Source organism: Halichoerus grypus, chromosome 2 (assembly GCF_964656455.1).
Source record: "Halichoerus grypus chromosome 2, mHalGry1.hap1.1, whole genome shotgun sequence".
Taxonomy (NCBI): domain Eukaryota; kingdom Metazoa; phylum Chordata; class Mammalia; order Carnivora; family Phocidae; genus Halichoerus; species Halichoerus grypus.
This window is the reverse complement of record NC_135713.1, coordinates 124,474,566-124,498,364: the sequence shown is the minus strand read 5'-3', so window position 1 is coordinate 124,498,364 and position 23,799 is coordinate 124,474,566. Positions and strand designations below refer to the sequence as shown.

Here is a 23,799-nt window from a genome sequence, read left to right as displayed (position 1 = left end):
CTAGGTCGGCATACCAGGCTGCTTAAGCAATGACGAATCTGCTTCACTCCCTCCTTTGTTTCCTAACCGAGAGTGTAGTCCAGTTTCAGTGTGGAGGCCAGAAATGGCTGATGACATCACCACTTCCCCACAGCGGTTCACTCCATCATCTCAGCAGGTAAACCACCTTCCCTACACTTCCTTTTGAAGGCCAAAGCTAGAGGTGGCAGTCCTTAAACAGGGCACTCAACCTATCGACTCCTAGCAGACCACAGTTTTCAAAACAAACCTCCAGGAGGTGGGGAGTTGGGCCAATAGTACTGAGACCTGGTGGCTACCGTGGGCCCAGCTGTATAAGTGTATGGCCTGGAGCAAGTCTGTGCATACTCAGTGCCTTTGGATAACCTTTAAAGGGATGCTTTGACGTGTGCCTTCGGCTCAGGTCACGATCCCAGGGTCCTTGGATCGAGTCCCTCATAGGGCTCCTTGCTTAGCTGGGAGCCTGCTTCTCCCTCTGCCTGCCTCTCTTTCTCTCTCTCTCTCTCTCTCTCGGACAAATAAATAAATAAAATCCTGAAAAAAAAAGTGATGTTTTGACCTATCTCAGCAATAAGATTTTCTACAACTCTGGGCTAAAAGAGGAAAAGGGGCTGCAGTTGCTGCAGAAGACTTCTGGGGGTAACTTCACCAACCTAGAAGAATTAGAGCTGTGTTAGAGCCACATCAAGAAGACACAGACCCAGGGCTGCGAGCACAGCCACCTGGGGACAGGTGCATGGTCCCCACCACTTGGGGATGAATTTTGGAATAACCACCGGCTCACTGGAGAACACGGCTGCCATTCTCATCCATTTCCTTCCTTTTTCTCTCCTTTTCTTCTGTACCCTGAGGCCAGATTATTTCTGATTTACAAGAAAAAGTATGATATATTCCCCCTAGCTTTAGGGAGAATCACTCTTGTGACTGAATTGAACTCAGATGTTCCTGACACATAAATTGACATTTAGATAATCACCATCCCTTTGCAAGCCTTTTGAAAAGTACTGGCTTACACTGATCTACTATCTTATCTTTAACACTTTATTTTATCATCCTTGAGAAATCATAGTACCACGCGGATGAAGAGCTGGTTACATGGAAAGTCCTGCCATGATGAGATTACTAATCGAATGGAAGAGACAAGCCAGAGGAGAAAAAGCAGGGGCAAATGCATAGGAAGCTAATCACAGCTCTACAGAGTTAGTGAAGGTTTGGAGATGGGGGACAGACTGACTAGTATACTATGAACTGAGAAGAGAAATGACTGGGCATGCACATTTTTCTAGAAACAATTCATTATTATTTCTTTTTCATTGCAGTACTCAGCCCAAAATCTAGAGTGATCATCTAAAAATTATGTATAATTTCAAACATATACATGAGTAGACCTTTCATAAAGCTTATAATTATTCACTAACTCATGTAGGATTATAATGATCCCCCATGCACTCATTATCCAGTTTCAACAATCACCAACTCATACCCGTTGTACCCATTATTATTTTATCTGCACCCCCGCCAACTTCCTCCATCCAGTGTTGTTTGAGGCGAATCATAGGCATCATATCATTTCATGTATAAATATTCAACATGTATCTCTAAAAGATAAAGACTCATTTTAAACTGAATCACTCCCCCCACTTGAAATTAATAATTCTGTCCTATCCAGGTGATCATGTTTCAGTCAGCATATCAAAAGTGTTGACCAATGTGGAGAGGTGTGAAATAGTACCATTCCCACAGACTACACGATGAAATGGGACATAGTCCTAGCTTTGCCAATAAAACATCAGAAAGTGGGTGATGAAAAACCTCATAGTCAACCTAATATTTATTGTGTGTCTATTCTGCATTTCAGGATGGGGAATCATGGGACAGAATCCCCCTGAAAGGAAAATTAGAGAGCCTGCCTCCTCATGAGCAATTCCCTCCGGACAAGAGGAGACTCCATGTAGTTAGTCAATGTCATGGTGTCACTTGTTGCCTCAGAGCTATACACACAACTCAGGAATGTGAGCCAGCTCTGCAGGCAAGGCAATTAACTGTAGATCCAGAGCACACTCCAGAAGCAACAGTTTATGAGAGTTTTCCAATGCCTAATCCTACTGGTTTCTGTTTCTTTGGAAATATTTTAAGAATTTATTGGACCTGTAATAACATTTAGTGTCATTCACAAGGGTTAGAAGAGAAAGTAGAGTCACGTAACAAAAGGAGGGGGCGGTTTCAAGGGATATATACATATTCCCTGTATTCCTTTGTACTGATCAACAAACGCTCCTTTAAGAATGTTACATAAACACAGAGGTTAGTTTATGCGGATCCCAAAGATTTATGTGCAAAATATTCTCTAAGCCAAATCCTATCTTTAAAGTTTTCAAATAGAGCACATTTTGTAAGCTAATTCATGTTCTCTAATTCATGTTGTTTGTGAGACTAGTTTTTTTTTAGAAGATTTTATTTATTTGAGAGAGAGAGAGGGCACGAGTGCGGGGGGTGGGGGCAAAGGGAGAGGGAGAGGCAGACTCCCCAGCTGAGCAGGGAGCCCGATGCGGGGCTCCATTCCAGGACCCTGGGATCATGACCTGAGCCGAAGGCAGACGCTTAACCCACTGAGCCACCCAGGCGCCCCAAGACTAGATTTTTGAACGTTTTATTTTCTTAACATGAAACAATCCCAGCGAGGCTTGCAGGAGGAAATCACATATTCTTGGGGCTGTGCAAGCCTTTTCACTCCTGCACCACTCCTGCAATAGCCACCTAACTGGCTTGTATGCCTCTCCGCCCCTCCCCCCGACTTGTCGTCCTATAGCACTTATCTAGTTCTGCCACTTCACTAATAGGCATTTAATGCTTCCATCACCTTCCAAAAATCCCTAATTCTTTAGGATAGCATTGCAAGTTCTGAGACTTGTCCTCGACTTACTGGAACAACCTTATTGCTCACTGCTCTCTACTCTCCACATACCTTATTCTCCAGCCACATCAACTAGTAAATGTTTTTAGACCATAGGCCATGTTTTATCAAACAATGAAACACTGAATTCACTTCTTAAAATAAGGGACAGTATAGCCCAGTGTTCAGGAGCATAACCTTCGTGTCAGACTGGTTCGGATGCTGGCTCTGTCACCTACCAGCTGTGTGACTTTGATAAAAATCAGTTAATCTGCCTGAGCCACAAGTTTCTTCAACTCTAAAATGGGAATGATGAAAGTACCTTTCCCATAGAGTTGTGGCAAGATTTGGTTGGATTAAGCACGCAAAATGCTTAGCACAGTGCCTGGCACATAATAAACATCCAATATACAACAGCTCTTATTTCAGTCTATTGAGGTCCATCTACCAGTCAAGAGACACCACTCCTTGAAGCTTTTATAGTTCCCCCAGCTGACGGTCACCCAGATCATTCATACCTCTTTCTCAGCACTACTTTCTGCCTTGTATTATTATTATTATTCTGATACACATCTTTTCTGTTCTATTTTGTTGAATCCCTGCCATGTACTCAGTGCCACGGGGAATAAAAGATGAAGAACATTTGGGGGCACCTGGGTGGCTCAGTCGGTTAGGCATCTGCCTTCGGCTCAGGTCATGATCCCAGGGTCCTGGGATCGAGCCCCGTATCAGGCTTCCTACTCAGTGGGGAGCCTGCTTCTCCATCTGCCCCTCCCCACTCTCATGCTCTCTCTCTCTCAAATAAATAAAATCTTTAAAAAAAAAAAAAAAGATGAAGAACATTTGGCTCTTTGCCATGCAGGTAGTGCTTAGAATCTAGTTAGCAAACACACATTGGCAACTCAAATACAACTCACCAATGTTTGTTCAATAAAGTTGTGGTTCATTACCATTATTATGATATTGTTTCCCTAAGGTCCTCTTTTACAGAAGAACCTCAAAGACTGAGCTAGATTTTAATAGAGGGACCATTCCCCTACTACTAAACAGAATTTATGGGGCGCCTGGATAGCTCAGTTGTTTGGGCATCTGTCTTCAGCTCAGGTCATAATATCAGGGTCCTAGGATCAAGGCCCACGTCAGGTTCCCTACTCAGTGGGGAGCCTGCTTCTCCCTCTTCCTCGGCCATTCCCCCTGCTTGTTGCTCCCTCTCTCTCTCTCTCAAATAAATAAATAAAATCTTAAAAAAGAATTTACCTCTGGAGAGCAAATGCTGTAAAATACAATTGAACATTGCTGAGTTTAGGGAACTGTCAAGGGAAAACTATTATCAGTGATGTTTTGAGATTGAAATGATAAAATCAGACTATGACTTCCTCTGCTCCCAAAGCTTTTGCCAAAATAAACACACAACATGTTAGACCTAAAACATGGCACAGAGCTGGAAGCACTTCTAGGCTGCTTTTCCTGGTGATGCAGTTGTGATGTGCATTCTTGGTATATTTGTAATTCAAGGGCAGAAGAGATGGTGAAGGCTGCACAACTATGCTGCATCATCTAACCCTGCCTATAGATAGTCAAGACCATGAGGCCAGTGACTACAACTGGGTTTCAGCTGCAGAAAACCAGCAGTCCTAACTGCTGAACGAGTCCTCTGCCTTGTACTAAATAATGTTTTAAGTCAGTGCGAAGTTCCCAATGTCAACAAGACTTCAAGTGAGACTGCTCAGGTTCCTGCCTCACCCAAATACCAGATGACACCTACAACACCTATTACAACAGGAAACAATGCAGCTGAACAGCATAGCTTGACCATATGACTGGGCATACGTCGTCAAGATGGCTCCTCATGAAATAATTGCTCTGGGCTGCTAAAGAAAGAGGAGTGGCTTATTCTTCTGGACAGAGCTCACCACTCCCTTTCTCCTGCTGCCCTCCACGGCAGGCTGGCTGAGAAGTACAACCTTGTGGCAGGGGTAGGCTAGTTTTCTCCTCAGTCCATCTCCATAATTCTAGCTCAGTGGGTAACTGTGAGAGAGGAAGCATTCCTCAACTATGGGCAGTTTTGTGTTTCTGAAAACAGATTCAAATGCAAAGGTATGGTCAAACAATGGGTTAAATGTTTTAAGGACAGTTCATTCCTAGAAAGCTAAAAACATTATGTAATCCCTAATTACATTTTGCATTTTATTTATTTATTTATTTTAAGATTTTATTTATTTATTTGACAGAGAGAGACACAGCAAGAGAAGGGACACAAGCAGGGGCAGAGGGAGAGGGAGAACTGGACTCCCCACTGAGCAAGGAGCCCGATGTGGGACTCGATCCCAGGACCCTGGGATCATGACCTGAGCCGAAGGCAGACACTTAATGACTGAGGCGCCCAGGTGCCCTGCATTTTGCATTTTAATTATAGTATAGTATTAAACAATATATTTGCAGCATTTGTAGATATCCTTCCTTTTTTTTCTTTTCTTCACAACTGAATATGTCATCTGGCATGTGACTAAGAGTCCAGATGGACCAAAGATTCATGCTTTTGTACCCCTAAGGAGCTCATCTTTGTCTTAATGGTATTACATTCAGGAAAGTGATGCTTCTAATCATGAGCCTCAGTAGCCTCATGTTTCTGCTCCCAATAATTTCTATTTTTATGCCCAAAATATTCAAACTGTCACATGAGCACCACTGTGCCAACAACGAGAGCACCACTTTCAAGACTACGTGATGGACCTGGCAGAGGATGCCAGACTGCATTAGTCCAACTGATGGATGAGAGTCTGAGTGTTGGATAGGTGGACTAAGGAAAAGCTGCAAGCACAGTGACTGCAGAAGTAAAGCATGTGAGAGATGAGGGCTGCTGGTTGTATTAAAACCACCTTTGTATAGCACCTAATGGGTTGCAACCTACTTCCACGTACATTACCTCATTCGGTCATCACCTCACTCTTTTGTCTGATCCCACGCCCTTCTTTGTTTCAAGAAAGAACCAGAATGGTAAGATGACAAAATCATCATTTGCTTAGCGGTATTATTAGTAAACCAAGAAGTATTATATTTCTACCTTTCCTGATGGTAAATATTGAGTACCTGCACAACCATCTAACAGGGTATTACGAATAAAGATAGGCCACAGGCATTCTTTACACAAGGTCTACAAATTGACTGAAAAGAACATTATCACAGAGTTCAATGATTACCAGTGATGAACAAACCCAGTATCTGTGGAAATGCCTGCCAGTTTCCACAAGCCACCTGAAGGAGTTTAGATTCTCGGCCCATCAGTGGAGTGAGCAGGTGCCCTCCACTCAGTGAGATCTTCAGCCCAACACATGTTCAACAGAACTTCACTGAATGCCTTGTGCAGAGCAACCCATCACCAATTTAGAAAAAAATTAAAACAGAGGCCTGATTCAAACAATGTGAAAATATGAGAAATATGGAAATTTGAACACTGAATAGTTGATGATATTAACAAAGTGTTAATAACTGTTATAAAGACCTATAATTATGTCCTTGTAAGAAGAGGTCTTAGCTTTGATACATATTGAAATGCTTAGGGGAGAATTATATGATGTCTTGGACTTGCTCCAAAATCATATAAGAGGGTAGGAAATGAGTGGGGAAATTGATGAAACCAAACTGACCCCATGTTGATAACTGTTAAATCTGGGAGATGAGTACATGGGGGACCATTATGATACTCTGCCTACTCCTGCATATATTTCAAACTTCCCATAACAAAAAGCTTTTTTTTTTTTTTAATTTTGGAGCATTATAAACATAAATTAAGACTGGATACAAGGAATCCTGCCAGAGATACCTGGTTGGGTCAGTCGATAGAGCGTGTGACTCATGATGTCGGGATCGTGAGTTTGAGACCCACACTGGGTATAGAGATTACTTGAATAATTAAACTTAAAAAAAAAAAGAATCCTGCCATATCAACATGGATCAACATTAAAAAAATGGTTGGGGGAAAAGGTGTTGCAGAAGCATATGTCCTGAATGATGCCGTTTATATAAAATGCCAAACATGTCAAGCAATACAATACAAACAATACAATACAAACTCTTAAGGGCACATGCATGAAATTAGGAAGACAAGTATGGGAATGACAGATACAAATTTCAGAACCATGGATATTGGAGTGCAGGAAGGGGAATGTAATTGGGGAGGGTTACACCAACTATTTTTGTGAAGTTTTACATAAGGTCACGAACACATATGTGATTATTATATTATTCTCTATTCACTCTTGTACTTATGAAATATTCCACAATAAAAGGACACACAAAAATTAAAATTAAAAAATGAAACAGAAAGTGGATAATCACCTGTGGGGATGATCTGGAAGGGTCCTGCACTTCTTGTATTGATTTCTAAGAACAATACCCATCACCACCCCAACCCTCAGCTTGTAAGAATTGCTTCTTTTTCTGTTAAAATATTTTTTATTATGAAAAAAATCATACTGACAAAAATATAATTAGCATACTTGAATAATAATAATAATAAAACAAACTCCCTTGAACCATGATTCAAGATCAGACAGCACTAGTACCACTGAAGTTCCTTGGTACTCGCTCTCTCCATTCACATCCCAGCCGACAGAGCTGCTATCCTGAATTTTGTGTTTATTTTTCCTGGCCTTTCTTTGCAATCTAATCATATATTGTGTATTTAAGATACAGTTTTGCATGTTTTTAACTTGTACATGTGGAATCATACCTTGTCTTGCTTTTTTAAAAAAAGGTTTATTTATTTGAGACAGAGAGAGAAACATAAGCAGGGAGTCTGGGGTGGGGGGGCACACAGACAGAGAGGGAGAAGCAGACTCCCAGCTGAGCAGGTAGCCCAACGCCGGGCTCGATCCCAGGACCCTGAGATCATGACCTGAGCCAAAGGCAGATGCTTAACCGACTGAGCCACCCAGGCGCCCCCTAACTTGTTTTTTTTGATGAGAGATATTATGAGATTCATTGATGTTGATGCATGTGTTGTAGTTTTTCCTTTTCACTATGTTTGTATTAAGTTACTATTTATTTATCCAGTTCTATTGCTGATGGACTTTTGGATTGTTTCCAGTTTTTGCTACAACAAACAACACTCCTCGACACATCCTTATACTTACCTCTTGAAGTCCATGTGCAAGACTTTCTCTACAGTAGACACCAAGGAGAGGAACATTCGGGCATAGGGTAAATCCATCTACAACTTTATTAGATAATGCCAGATTTCCCACAGTGCTTGTCCCAATGTACACTCCCACCAGCAATATATGAGAGATCCCGATGCTCTGTATCCTCACCAACACTTGGTATTGACAATTACTTTTGCCTATTGAGTAAGAGTGAGAACTGGAATCTGAGGTTTTCCTTTTCTTTTTCTTTTTCAGTTAATGGTCTTTTTTATTGGAAAAAAATGGCTAGCATTGACAACTTGGAATGGACGTAAATTGTAATTTCTTGATCAGCAGTGTTGATGGGTGTGCTGAAGTCCATATCCACAGCCTACTCTGCTGGCTCTAAGTCATGGTTCAGGAGGTTTTAAAAACAGAGTCCCAAGATGCTCCCTTGGTAAAGGTTTCTTTTAAAAAAAAAAATTTTGTGTGTGTGTGTGAATGGTGAATGGTGTGAATGGTGACAGCCTGACACCCATTTCGCTCTAGGACAACACGGGACAACGCTAAACCAACACACACGGCATGCCACCGGGATGAGTGTCATGGTCACCATGGGTGGGGGCGCCCGGAAGTACGAGAGGGCTGTCCTGCTTGGTGGGGCTACGTCTAGACAGTTTATCCTTCACCTGTTTTTCTGCACAGCATCCTGAGGTAAACCAATTTTAAATGTTTTGTTTTCAGTAAACCAGCTATGACAATTTATACTAACAAGTTGAACTAGAACCCATTTGAAGAAGTTTTAAATTTGTTTTTTTCATTTTTTGTTTTTAATACAAATGCCTGACTGTGCTCAATTGTCAAGCTGCTTGCATGAAAAACTGGCCAGCCCAAACAGTGTATTAATCATGAGCAAATGGAACTGCAAGGAGTCTACTAGGTGCTTCCTTATCATTAAGGTAGTACAAGTATTTATATCGTAAAACTGATGTGTAGCTTGATCTTTAGGGGACAGGACCACCAACCAATACATGCAGATTTTGTGTGGACAGAAGGTACTTTTGACATTCAGTTTTGCTATATAGAAACAGAATGAGTAAATTAACTTTTTTTTTTTTGCAAGAGGCTAAGTAAAAGATTCAATCTGATTCTTCTAGGAGGGGGGAAAGGAGTTGAAAGTAGGCCTTCATTTGGCAGTCATCTGTACAAATTCTTCATAGTTGACTTGCCCATCTCCATCAATATCTGCTTCTCTGATCATTTCATCTACTTCTTCATCTGTTAGTTTTTCTCCTGAGTTGGTCATGACATGACGTAGCTCCGCCACACTGATGTGACCGTTGCCATCCTTGTCGAAGACTCTGAATGCCTTGCGAATTTCTTCTTCATTGTCTATATCTTTCATTTTTCTAGCCATCATAGTCAAAAATTCTGGGAAGTCAATGGTGCCATTACCGTGGGCATCCACCTCGTTGATCAGATCCTGCCATTCAGGTTCTGTTGGGTTCTGACTCAGTGACCTCATGACTGTTCCAAGTTCCTTTGTTGTGATGGTGCCATCGCCATCTTTGTCAAATGGGGAGTAAGCCTCCTTGAACTCTGCAATCTGTTCTTCGGTCAGCTGATCAGCCCTGGTGCAAGCGAAGGGAAGAGGAGCAGAGGGAGCGAGGGCGGCTGCACCAGTGCGGGGGCTGTGCGGGCGGGGCGCCTCCACGGCTGCTGCTGTGAGGTTTTATTTTTCACTTCCCTGCTTATTGATGAAGCCGAGGCTCTTGTCATGTTAGTGCCCATTCGTCTTCCTGCTTTTGTGAAATATCTGATTCTGTCCTTTGCTCATTTGGGGGGTAGGTGTGTTGTCTTTCTTGTATTTATTTTTTTTTTAAGATTATTTATTTATTTATTTATTTATTTGACACAGAGAGAGACACAGCGAGAGAGAGAGAGAGAGAGAGAGAGCACAAGCAGGGGTAGTGGGAGAGGGAGAAGCAGGCTTCCCGCTGAGCAGGGAGCCTGATGAGGGGCTCGATCCCAGGACCCTGGCATCATGACCTGAGCCGAAGGCAGACACTTAACGACTGAGCCACCCAGGTGCCCCTCTTGTATTGATTTTTAAAGGAATTTGCTATATATTTTAGGTATAATAATATAAATTATGTAATTTCCCAATTGTGACCTGCCTTGCCTCGTCTAAAATAAATATGTTTCTCCCCTCTTCAATCTGTTAAGAGTGGTAGACTACACTAATAGATTTCCTAATCACCCCTGTATTCTGGGATAAACCCAACTTCGTTGTTATACAAGTATCACTCTTATATATTCTGGATTTTGCTTGCTACTATTGTGTTTAGGAGTTTTGCAGCCGTACGTAAATAACAATAGGCTGTTATTGTCCTTGTTTTATTGACCTTACCTGGTTTTAGTTTCAAGACTATTCTATACATTCATTCACTGAACAAAAATTTGTTTGAATGCCCACTATACCCAAGGCGCTATTCTAGGCACTTGGACATATCATGAACAAAAGAGAAAAATGTCTATCCTGGTGGAGATTACATTCTAGCCTCATATGATGAGTTGGGGTATGTTCCCCTTTTTCTGTTCTCTGGAGGAGCTGTACAACTTGGGAATTATCTCATCCTTAAATGTTTGAAAGAACATCCCTTATTGTTTTTTGGTTTTTTTAATTTTCAAGTAAGCTCTGTGCCCAACATGGGGCTTGAATTCACATCCCTATAGAAAGAGTAGCATGCTCTACTGCCTGAGCCAGCCAGGTACCCTTGAAAGAACATATTTTTTAAACCTGGTACTTTAACAATTGATTCTTTTTTTTCCCCAAAGATTTTATTCATCTATTTGAGAGAAGAGAGCACAAGAGCACAAGAGCACATTCATCTACCGAGAGAGAGAGCACAAGCGGGGTTGGGGGGGGTGGAGAGCAGAGGGAGAGGGAGAAGTGGGCTCCCCACTGAGCAGGGAGCCCGACAGGAAGCTTGATCCCAGGACCCTGAGACCAGGTCCTGAGCCAAAGGCAGAGCTTAACGGACTGAGCCACCCAGGTGCCCCTTGATTCTTTTTCTTGATTGGTGATAGGATCATTCAGGTTTTCTATCTATTTTGAGTCAGTCTTAACTAATATTTTGTAGAAATTCTTCCATTTCATTTAAATTTTCAAATTTATTTGCCGGAAGTTGCTGGCAATGCTTTTGTTTCATTTTGCTTTTATCTCAACTACATCAGTACTTACGGCGACCTTCACATTTCTTACCTTACCTGCCACTTCCTCATTTTTCTTGATCCATTTCATGACAGGCTTATCAATTTTACTAGTCTTATTAAATAATCAACTTGTGGCTATGTTCTCTATTGTATTATATTCTCTATTATATCTCCATTTTTTCTTTTTTTTTTTTTAAAGATTTTATTTATTTGACAGAGAGAGAGAGAGCACAGGTAGGCAGAGCAGTAGGCAGAGGGAGAGGCTCGCTGAACAGAGAGCCTGATGTGGGGCTCGATCCCAGGACCCTGGGATCATGACCTGAGCTGAAGGCAGACATTTAACCGACTGAGCCACCCAGGAGCCCCTAGATCTCCATTTTCATTTCATTAATTTCCATTCTTAAGTTATTATTTCATCCCTTTTATTTTGGTTTTGTTCTGTTCTTTTAAAAATTTCTTCAGTTGGTGTTTAGTTCATTAATTTTCAGCTATTCTCGTTTTTTTTTAAGGAGGGTTTGTTTTTATTTTGTTTCATTTTTTATTTTTTTATTTTTTTTAAAGGATTTTATTTATTTATTTGTCAGAGAGAGAGTACAAGCAGGGGGAGTGGCAGGCAGAGGGAGACGCAGGCTCCTCCCTGAGCAAGGAGCCCGATGCAGGACTCGATCCCAGGACCCTGGGATCATGACCTGAGCCGGGGGCAGATGCTAACTGCCTGAGCCACCCAGGCATCCCATCAGCTATTCTCTTCTGATAGAAATATTCAAAGTGACATATTTCCTTCTTAATATCACAAGTCTTCTTTAACTTTTATAAAAACCATAATACAAAAATGCACAAATCATAAGAGTTCAGCGAATTATCACTAAGTGAGCAGAACATGTGTGACCCCAACGCAGGTCAAAAAATAGAACACTGCTAGTACACCTGAAGCCTCTCGTGCCTCTCCTAATCGTGGTCTCCTGCTTTCTGGGAGGTAACCACCATCATGACCTTTGTCACTACAGATCAATTTTACCTGTTTTTGAACTTTATGAAAACAGAATAATGTAGTATGCATTCTTTTTATATTTGGCTTCATTTTGCTCGATATTATATTTATGATATCTAAGTTGTTGCATGTGGCTACAGTTTGCTCATTTTGTTGCTTTATATAATATTTTACATATGAATATACTAGAATTCATTTATCCATTCTTCATTGTTGATGAACCTTTGTATGGTTTCCAGTTTGGGGCTAATACAAATAATGCTGATGTGAACATTGTTTTCTTCTGAAATAATTTCAAACTTGTAAACAAAGTCACAAAAATAGTACAAAGAATATTTTTTCCTGAACCATTTGAGACTAAATTGCTGGTATGATGCCCCAAATAACTTAGAATTTATATGTAATTCCTATGAACAGTGGTATTCTCTTACTTAACCCCAATACAATAATCAAAAGCAGGAAATTAACATTAATACATTCCTATCATCGAATCCACACACCTCATTCAGGTTCTTCCAAATGTCCCAGTATGTGTTTCATAGCAAAACACTCCAGTCGGGGATCACGTGTTTTATTTGGCTTTTAGATATTTCTCCTTCAGTATGGAGTAGTTCTTCAGTCTTTCCTTGACTTTCAAGGCCTTGACTCTTTTGAATATTACAGACCAGTTGTTTTGTATAGTGCCCCAAATTTTATTTTTTCTGATATTTCCTCATGTTTAGATTCAGGTCATGTATTTTTGGTAGAAATATCAGGGAAACAATGTTGTTGTTTTCATTGCATCCTGTCAGGTAGTAAATTAGGTCAATTTGTCCCATAAATGAGAATGTTCACTTTGACCAATTTACTAAGGTGTTTTCTAACAGGTTTCTCCTCTGTAAAATTACTCTTTTACCTTTGTAATTAATAAGTATTTTGTGGGAGACACTTTGACACTATGCAAATATCCCATTTAGTTTTAGCATCCATGAATGACTCCAGTCTGCAATAATTATTAGTGTGATGGCAAATGTTGATTTTCTTTCCATCATTTCTTTTACATTTATTAAATGGAATTCTGCTATAAGAAAGAGCGGTGTCTTCTCCCCCTACTTACTTATTTTTTTAATTATTAACTTATATGTATATGGACTCATACTCATCTTTATTTATATGTTACACTCTATTGCTATGGTTGTTTGTTGCCCCCATTGTCTCACAATTGACCATGAAAAGTTCCTTCTATCTGGTATCTGTGTCCTTTCAAAATGTTTTTAAAGGTCTTTTACTTTCTGGCACAACAAAAATGTTCCAGGCTCATCATTTATTTCCCCTACCCCAGCCCTGGAATCAGCCGTTTCTCCAAGGAGCTTGGTCTTCTTTTACTGCAGAGTAATATTTAGAAACCAAGATCTAGGCCCTAGGTGCACTCATTGCTAGAGCTGTGTCAGCAGAAAAAACTAAGAAAAATATAAAAGTATATACATAAACACATATATACATCTCTATCTTATAAAACACCATGAGTTCATTCCATAATATACTTTACTCAACCCTAAAAATACATAAAAAACCATAAAATTCATAAACATTTCAGAATTGTTAACATATGCTCCTGTAATACAGGAATTTACTAACTATAGTATGACATTTGTGTACTGTTCTTTTTCTTTTTAGCTGTACAGTATATAGACAAAATACTTTTCTGAAGTTATTTAGGTTAGTTCTTTTCTTCTCTACCCTCTCCAGTGTGGTTATGTTATTCATTTATTACTATTTGTATTCAATTTTGGGTCCCACCTCCAACACACACACACACACACACACACCCTGGTTTCAAATCAATTAAATGGGGGAAAGGAAAAGTATTTTTAGTGATGGTGATAGAATAATAGGATATCTGTTTGGGGAAATAATGAGCCTCAACCTCTATTACACTCCCTATGCAAAAATTAATTTGAGATTAGATCTAAATCAATCAAACACTACTACTATAAACTTCTGTAAAAATACATAAGAGAATATCTTTGCAACTTTGGGGCAGGCAAAAATTTTTTAGTTCATAGAAAACACTAGCCATAAAAGAAAACATTGATAAGTTGGACTTCATCAAAATTAAATATATCTACTCATCAAAAGATACCATTAAAAAAATGAATAGGCGGGCCGCCTGGGTGCAGTTTGTTAAGGGTCTGCCTTTGGCTCGGGTCATGATCCCAGAGTCCTGCCCTTCCTTATCCCCCTCCCCCTGCTCATGCTCTCTCGTGCTCTCTCTCTCTCTCTCTCTCAAATAAATAAATAAATAAAATCTTCTTCTTTTAAAAAAAGAAAAATGAGTAGGCAAGCTATAGACTTATGTACTGGAAAAAATACTCTCTATCTATCAACAAATATCTGTATTCAGAATAGATTTTAAAGCCCTAAAAGTCAACAGTAAAAAAGACAAGCAACCCATTAAAAATGAATAGAAGTCTTGAATGGGCAACCAAAAAAGCATATGAAAAGGTATTCACTCATTACTCATCAGAGAAATGCAAATTAAAACCCCAATGAAATACAACTACATCCCCCCTGAAATGGTTAAAATAAAAGAGATGACAAACCTGACATCGGTGAGAATATGTAACAACTTAAATCCTCAATCACTGCTTTGGAAAACTAAGTTTTTCTAGAAAGTTTAACATGCATCTACTCTATGACCTAGCATACACAAAAACTCAAAATGGATTAAAGACCTAAAAGTGAGTCCTGGAACCATAAAAATCCTAGAAGAGAATGCAGGCAATAATTTTTCTGATATCAGCTGTAGCAAACATTTTTCTAGTTATGTCTACTGAGACAAGGAAAACAAAAGCAAAAATAAACTATTGGGACTACATCAAAATAAAAAGCTTTCCCACAGTGAAGGAAACCATCAACAAAGCAAAATGGCAACCTATCAAAAGGAAGAAGATATTTGCAAAGATATATCTGATAAGGGGTTAATATCCGAAATGTTGCACAACTCAACATCAAAACAGCAAACAATCCAATTAAAAAATGGGCAGAGGACCTGAAAAGACATTTTCCCAAAGAAGACACACAGATGGCCAACAGACGCATGAAAAGATGCTCAACATCACTCGTCATCAGGGAAATGCAAATCAAAACCACAATGAGTTATCACCTTATACCTGTCAGAAGGGCTAAAATAAAAATAACAAGAAATAACAAGTGTTGACAAAGATGTGGAGAAAAAGGAAACCTCATGCACTGTTGGTGGGAATGTAAACTGGTGCAGCCACTGAGGAAAACAGTATGAAGTTTCCTTGAAAAATTAAAAATAAAAATACCATGTGATTCAATCATTCTGCTACTGGGTATTTACCCAAAGAAAACTAAAACACTAATTCATAAAGATATCTGCACCCCTATGTTTACTGCAGCATTATTTACAATAGCCAAGATATGGAGCAACCTCAGAGTCCACTGAATGGATAAAAAGATGTGGTATATATATACAATAGAATATTATGCAGCCATATTATTATTATTTATATACATATTACAATGAGATCACATCGTCTGCGACAACATGGATGAAACTTTATGGGCATTATGCTAAGTAAAATAAGTCAGACTGAAAAAGATAAATACCATATGATTTCACTCATATGTGGAATCTAAAAAAAAAATGAATAAACAAACAAAAAGCAGAATCAGACCCGTAAATATAGAGAACAAACTGATGATTGCCAGAAGGGAGAAGAGTCAGGGGATGGGAAAAATGGGTGAAGGGGAGTGGAAGGTATGGGCTTCCAGTTATGGAATGAATAAGTCACAGGAATAAAAGGCACAGCATAAGGAATATAGTCAGTGATACTGTAATAGTGATGGTGACAGACTGTAGCTTACACTTGCAGTGAACAAAACATAATGTATAAATTGTCAAATCACTATGATGTACACCTGAAACTAATGTAACATTGTGTGTCAATTATACTCAAATAAAAAAATTTTTTTAAAAATCTGTGAGCAATCCAAATTGCATCAGCTGGAGAATGGATAAAGAAACTATCCATGTGGAGAGTGGATAAATTTGAAACATATTGGAACACCTGGCTGGATCAGTTGGTAGAGCATGTGACTCTTTATCTCAGGGTCCCAAGTTCAAGACCCGTGTTGGGTGTAGAGCTTACTTAAGTAAATAATAGTTTGGGGCAGCTGGCTGGTTTAGTGGATAGAGCGTGTGACTCTTGATCTTGGGATCATGAGTTTGAGCCCCATGCTGGGCATAAAGATTACTTTAAAAAAAAGTAACTGTGGCATATTCACACAAGGGACTACTACTCAGCAATTAAAAAGGACTGAACTACTTTAAATGGGTAGATTTTATGCTATGTTAGACATTTCTCAGTAAGGCTGTAAAAAAAGGAATGAATTGAATACACATGTACAACATTGATGAATCTCAAAAACACTGTCAAAAAAGAAACCAGGTACAAAAGAATATATATTATATGGTTCATTTACATATATACTATATGATTCCATCTATCTAATGTTCAAACACAAATAATGCTAATCTGTGGGAACAGAAGTCAGATAGCGGTTGCCTCTGGTAGGAGATATTAAATGAAAAAAGGGTAATGTGGGATATAATTGTTCTATATTCTGCTTTGGGTGGTTGTTACATAAATATGTTTGTCACAACATATGAAGCTAAACAGAATCTGTGCGTTTTATTTTACATAAACTATACCTTAAAGAGAAGATATCATTAAGAAAATGAAGAGACATACCACACATTGGGAGATAATATTTATGACGCATATGTGTGACAAAAGACTTATATTCAGAATATATCAAGGACCTCTAAAAACTAGCAATAAAAAAGCAAACATTCCAATTTGAAATGTGCAAAGTATTTGAACAATTAACAAAAAAGATATGAGGCTGTCCAATAAGCATGTGAAAAGATGCTTAACATCATTATTTACTAGGGAAATGCAAATTAAAACCTCAATGAGATACTATTATACATTCACTAAAATGGATAAAATGAAAATGACTTATAATATCAAATGTTTATAAAGATGTGATACAACTGGAACTCTTATTCATTGCTTATGGGTGTGTAAACATTCTCTCATTTTAGAGAACTGTTTGGTAGTTTCTTAAAAATTTAAATATATACCTACCCTATAATCCAGGAATTCCACTTCTAAGCATTTCTCCCAAGAAAATATGGAGGTTTATATCCACAAAAAGGCTTGTACAAGAAAGTTCATGGCATCCTTAATCATAATAATTAAAACAACCCAAATATGCATCAACAGGAGAATGGATAAAGAAATTGTTTTATATCCATACAACGGAACACTACATAGCCATAAAAAATAACAAATAACTGACACCTGCAAACCATGGATGAATCTCAAAAATATCATACCAAGGTATATACGCTGTATTCCATTTATATGATTCGAATTTCATGAAGTCTAAAAATGGGCAAAACTAATCTATGGTGTTAGAATTCAGAAAAGTGTTTGGATTAAAGATGAGCAGAAAATTCACTGGAAAAGGGACTAGGGTGATACAAATGTTCTAGATCTTGTTTCAGGTAGTGTTGCATGGGTGAATACAATTGCCAAAACTCATTCAACGGAAGACTTAAAATCAATTCAAAAAGCCCTAAAATGAAGATAAAATAAAGATATTTTCAGAAAAACATAAATGTGTGGGTTTGTCACCAACAGGTCTGCACTAAAGGAAATACAAAAGGGTAGTTTTCAAGCAGAGAAAAATGATCCCAGATGTAAGCTTGGAGATTCAGGGAGAAAAATAGGAAAAAAATGTGAAATACTGAGCTGGATCAGTCAGTTGAGCTGCAGACTCTTAATTTGTGCTCACGTCATGATCTCTGGGTTGCCGAATCAAACCTCCCTTGGGGCTCTGGGCTCAGCACAGAGTCTGCTTGAGATTTTCTCTCTCCCTCTCCTTCTGGCCGTCCCCCCAATCACACTCACTCTCTCTCTAAAGTAAATAAATACAGTCTTTTAAAAAATAAAACAGTAACAGTATATTGCAAAACTAACATATACATAACTAAAATACATGACAAAAATGGCACATGAGTCAGGAGAGAAGTAAAAGGAGTTAAAATATTTTCAGGTCCTTTCATTGTCCAAAAACAAGTAAAAGTTCTAATTTTATTAAATTCTAGTAAGTCAAAAATGCATGCAGTAATCTACAGAGAATTGTGAAAGAATATATAATTAACAAATGAATAAAAGGGAAATATTAAATAACGAAATACTCAATAAATCCAAAGAAAGCAATAAAGGGAAGAAAAAGAAAAACAATAAAAAGAAAAATGGAAAGTAAAGAGTAAGTTGATAAATTTAAAACCAAACATATTGGGGCGCCTGGGTGGCTCAGTCGTTAAGCATCTGCCTTCGGCTCAGGTCATGATCCCAGGGTCCTGGGATCGAGCCCCGCATCGGGCTCCTTGCTCTGCGGGAAGCCTGCTTCTCCCTCTCCCACTCCCCCTGCTTGTGTTCCCTCTCTCGCTGTGTCTCTCTCTGTCAAATAAATAAATAAAATTAAAAAAAAAATAAAACCAAACATATCAATACTACATTAAATATAAATGGCTCCAAATAAAATACTTCAAATAAAAGACATAAATTGTCAGACTGGATTAAAAACAATTAAACCCAACCATACACTGCTTATAAAAGAACCATTTAGATGAAATATAAATCTATAGGAATATTCAAAGTCAAAGAAAATTAAAAATGTACCATATAAACTCTAAACAGAAAAAGCTAGTGTAGTTGTATTGATAACAGATGAAGTAGACTTTATGGCAAGAAATATTACATAATGAACAAAGATGAGAGATATTTCATAATGAAAAAAGGTACAATTCAGCAGAAAAATATAATAAATCTATATTTTATGCACCTAAAAACATAGCCTTAAATGTACATAAAGAAAAAAACGGATAGAATTAAAAGGAGAAATAGACAACTCCATAATCAAAGTCAGAAATTTTAACACACATTCGTCAATACCTATTAAAATAGGCACAGGCCAAAGAATCAGAAATGATTTAAAAAGCTGAATAAGACAATTAACACTCTTGACCTGATACCTGTAGAACATTGTACCCAACAACTAGAGAATACACTGTATTTTAAAGTTCAAAAATTTACTACATACTGGTACATAAAACAAGTCAATAAATTTCAGAGGACTGAAATAACACAGCCTGTATTCTCTGATCACACTCTAATTAAGCTAAGTTCCAATTTCAAAGATTCTCACGTGTTTGGAAACTGAGAATTACATTTCTTGATAGCTTGTGGGTCAAAGCAGATATCACAAGAGAAATTAGAAAATATCTTTTACTGAAAAATAATGAAAACACTACATATAGAAACTTGTGTGACACAGTTTGGCTGTGTTTAGAGGTAAATATATAGCTTTAAAATGCTTATTATAAAAAGAACAGTGGCTGATAATGATTTAAGTTCAAGAATGAACACAAAATTTATGCAAAAGAAAATAGAAGGAAAAAAATAACAAGGATAAAAGTGGACATTAATGACACAGAAAGCAAACAGAGAGAGAATCAACTTCACTGAAGACTTTGAAACTGATTGTCTCTGTCAAAACTTACCAAGAAAGGGGCGCCTGGGTGGCTCAGTTCGTTAAGCGTCTGCCTTCTGCTCAGGTCATGATCCCAGTGTCCTGGGATCGAGCCCCGCATCGGGCTCCCTGCTCGGCGGGAAACCTGCTTCTCCCTCTCCCACTCCCCCTGCTTGTGTTCCCTCTCTCGCTGTGTCTCTCTGTGTCAAATAAATAAATAAAATAAAAAAAAAAAAAAAAAAAACTTACCAAGAAAAAAAAATGAGAGAAAATAGAAACTACCACTATCAATAATGAAAAAGGGGACTTCATTACAAATCCTACAGACTTTTATAAGATAATAAGAGAATATTATGAACAACTTTATCCCAACAAATTTAAAAATTTAGGTGAACTGGACAAATTCCTAGAAAAAAAATTCCTAGAAAAACCTAACAAACAAGCAGCAGCTGAAAAAAAAAAAAAATCTTAATAAGCTCTAACTTTCGAATAAAATGAGTTCATCATTTAAAACTTTCCCACACACTGCTGCTGTTGTCAGCATCATACCAGCCCCTTGGATTCTAATGAAGTCAGGTGATGCTCCAGAATGAGAGACAAGCCAATTTAAGGGAAGTTTGGATCCAGCCTCATCTATAATTACTATTAGGTATTTGATAACAACAAACCCATCTAGATGCAGAATATCTTGATGCATTTTGACAATGTGAGGACAGCAGCGCCCGGGGAATGATGAACTCATGGAGAAGTGTTCTAGATTTTCATTTCAGAAAATCTGGCATGGTACCATAGCACAAGACCTCTAGCCTGTACCAAAAAACTACATCCTCAGCTCAAGACCAATGTAAACCCCATCTTTTTTTTTTTTTTAAAGATTTTATTTGAAAGAGAAGCACAAGCAGAGGGAGAGGGAGAAGCAGGCTCCCCGCTGAGCTGGGAGCCCTACGTGGGGCTCGATCCCAGGACCCTGGGATCATGACCTGAGCCGAAGGCAGACACTTAACCGACTGAGCCCCCCAGGCGCCCCATACACCCCATCTTTGTATTGAAGTACAGTACTGATGCTTAGCTTTGCACTAATCACACATTCAGGTTTGTCTTCTACAGTTTCAGCTGGTCTCTCAGCCATGTGGCCACACTATTACCTACTCCCTCCTCTTCCTGATATAAATCACAGTTCCCTAGATACTCCAAAAATCGTGGACAAATAAGTAGGGCTGTAGTAACAGTGATGCTGTTGTGCTATGGCCATTGAAGAGTCATTTAGTGTATGTGGACTATAGTTTTTTATCTGACATAAGTCTGTGTGATACCAGCACAACCTGTAGAAAGAGTACATAATGGACTTTAAAAATATCTACAGACAAGTGGAGCGCCTGGCTGGCTCAGTCGGTAGAGCATGCGACTCTTGATCTCGGAGTTGTGAGTTCAAGCCCCAAACTGGTCATAGAGCCTACTCAAAAAAAAAAAAAAAAATGAGGATGCCTGGGTGGCACAGTCACTTAAGTGTCTGACTCTTGGTTTTGACTCGGGTTGTGATCTTGGGGTCACGAGATCGAGCCCTGTGCTGGGCTCTGCGCTCAGTTCGGGGTCTGCTTGGGATTCTCTCTCCCTCTCCTTCTGCCCCTCCCACTCATGCTCTCTCTCTCTCAAATAAATAAATAAAAATAAATCTTTTTTGTTTTGTTTTGTTTTATTTATTTATTTGACAGAGAGAGAGACAGCAAGAGAGGGAACACAAGCAGGGGGAGTGGGAGAGGGAGAAGCAGACTCCCCGCTGAGCAGGGAGCCTGATGCGGGGCTTGATCCCAGGACCCCAGGATCATGACCTGAGCCGAAGGCAGACACTTAGTGACTGAGCCACCCAGGCACCCCAAAAATAAATCTTAAAAAAATCTGCTGACAAATTTTTTTTTAAAGATTTTATTTATTTATTTGACAGAGAGAGACACAGCGAGAGAGGGAACTTCCACAAGCAGGGGGAGTGGGAGAGGGAGAAGCAGGCTTCCTGCGGAGCAGGGAGCCCGATGCGGGGCTCGATCCCAGGATGCTGGGATCATGACCTGAGCCGAAGGCAGACACTTAACGACTGAACCACCCAGGCGCCCCAACAAATTTCTTTAATGACCAAAAAAAAGTAGCTAATTCACAGCCCAGATATTAATTTGTTCAGTTGTACGAACGCTTCATTATAAAACAAAACCATGAAAACTAAAAGAAAGAAAAGAGAGGCGGGAGAGGTCAGAGGGAAGATTAAGAAGATACTCCCACAAAGAGAACTCCAGGCCCAGATGGCTTCACTGATAAATTTTATCATGTTAATAAGAAATAAATCTAAGCTTACACAAAATCTTTCAGAGAAGAGTCAAATTTTGCTATCTTACACTGTGGAAACAAATAATCCCTAAGTCTCAGTGACTCAGAACAACGGAGATTTCTTTCTCCTGTTACATGTCAGATGTGAATTTGCTGCAGCTCTTCTCCAAGCTGTGGGTATGCCGTGGCTCTCATCCCTGTGTCTTTTTTGTTCAGGATCCAAACTGAAGGAACAGCCCGTATTTGGGACTTACTGTTCTCATCATCTAATGTCAGAAGATAAAGAGCAAGAGAGCTGGCACAAAGACAGAATGGCTCCTTTCAGACATGGTATATGGCCCATTGATTTACATGTCATTTGCCAAAACAAGTCACCTGTTCAGTCTCTCTACTCAGTGGGTCAAGGAAATGTACTTCTTTCATAGGGCACCACTACAAATCACATGGTAAGAGGCAAGGACGCATAATCGTTTTAGAGGAAAAGGGAGTGAATATTTGTATAGCAATACATAGCACACTTTCCAACCAATTTTACTAAATCAGCATGACTAGATCCAAAATCTGACAAGGACATTGTAAGAAAGGAAAATTATAGCTCAGCCTCACTCACGACATAGATGTGGAAATCCTAAACAAAATATTAGCAAATTGATTTTGGCAATATGCAAAAGTATGAGAAAGTTTTTAATAATCTATTTTCTGTCTCTATTGATTTCTCTGTTCCAGACATTTCATACGAATGGAATCATATAATATGTGGCTTTTTGTGACTGGCTACTTTCACTTAGCAAAATATTTTTAAGGTTCATCCATGTTGTACCATACATCGGTATTCCTTTCATGGCCATAAAATATTCCATTCCATTCCATATGGAAATGCCACATTTTGTTTATCCATTCATCAGTTGATGGACATTTGGGTTGTTTCTACTTTTTGACTATTGTTAGTAATGCTATTATAAACATTTGTGTACAAATATCAGTGTGTATAGATACGTTTTCATTTCTCTTGCGTATGTACCTAGGAATAGAATTGCTGGGTCATAAGGTAACTCTATGTTTAGTTATTTGAGGAACTGCCTGACTATTCTTCCAAAGTATCTGCACCATTTTATATTTCCACTAGCAGAGTATGAGGTTACAATTTCTCTGTATCCTCACCAACATTTGCTATTATCTGACTTTTGGATTCTAGTCATCCTAACAGGTGTGGAGTGGTATGTCCCTGGAGGTTTGATTTGCATATTCCTGATGATTAATGGATTAATGATGCTGAGCATATTTTCAAGTGCTTATTGGCCATTTTCTATGTTCCTTGGAAAAACATCTGTCCAGCTCCTGTCATAGTCAGCTCAGACTACCATAACAAAATACCATAGACAGGGTGGGTTAAACAACAGAAATTTATTTTCTCACAGTTCTGAAGGCTGAAAGTCCAAGATCAGCGCACCAGCATGGTCGGGCTGTAGTGAAGTCTCTCTTCTGGGCTTATAGACACCACCTTTTCACTGTGCCCTCACATGGCCTTTCTTCAGGGCATGCGCATGGGGGTTGGAGGAAATAGAAAGAGAGAGAAAGATCTCTAGTGTCTCTTCTTAAAAGGACACTAGTTTATTAGATCATGGCTC

The 23,799-nt window shown here is 38.9% G+C and overlaps 1 protein-coding gene and 1 pseudogene across 4 annotated transcripts in view; both read right to left on the bottom strand.

The window, feature by feature from the left end:
- The window catches only part of CDKL3 (cyclin dependent kinase like 3), a 114,851-nt gene that overhangs the window by 9,527 nt on the left and 81,525 nt on the right, over positions 1–23,799 (bottom strand). The gene's annotated exons all lie outside the window — the stretch shown is intronic.
- LOC118533562 (calmodulin-A pseudogene) lies at positions 8,825–9,579 on the bottom strand (annotated as a pseudogene).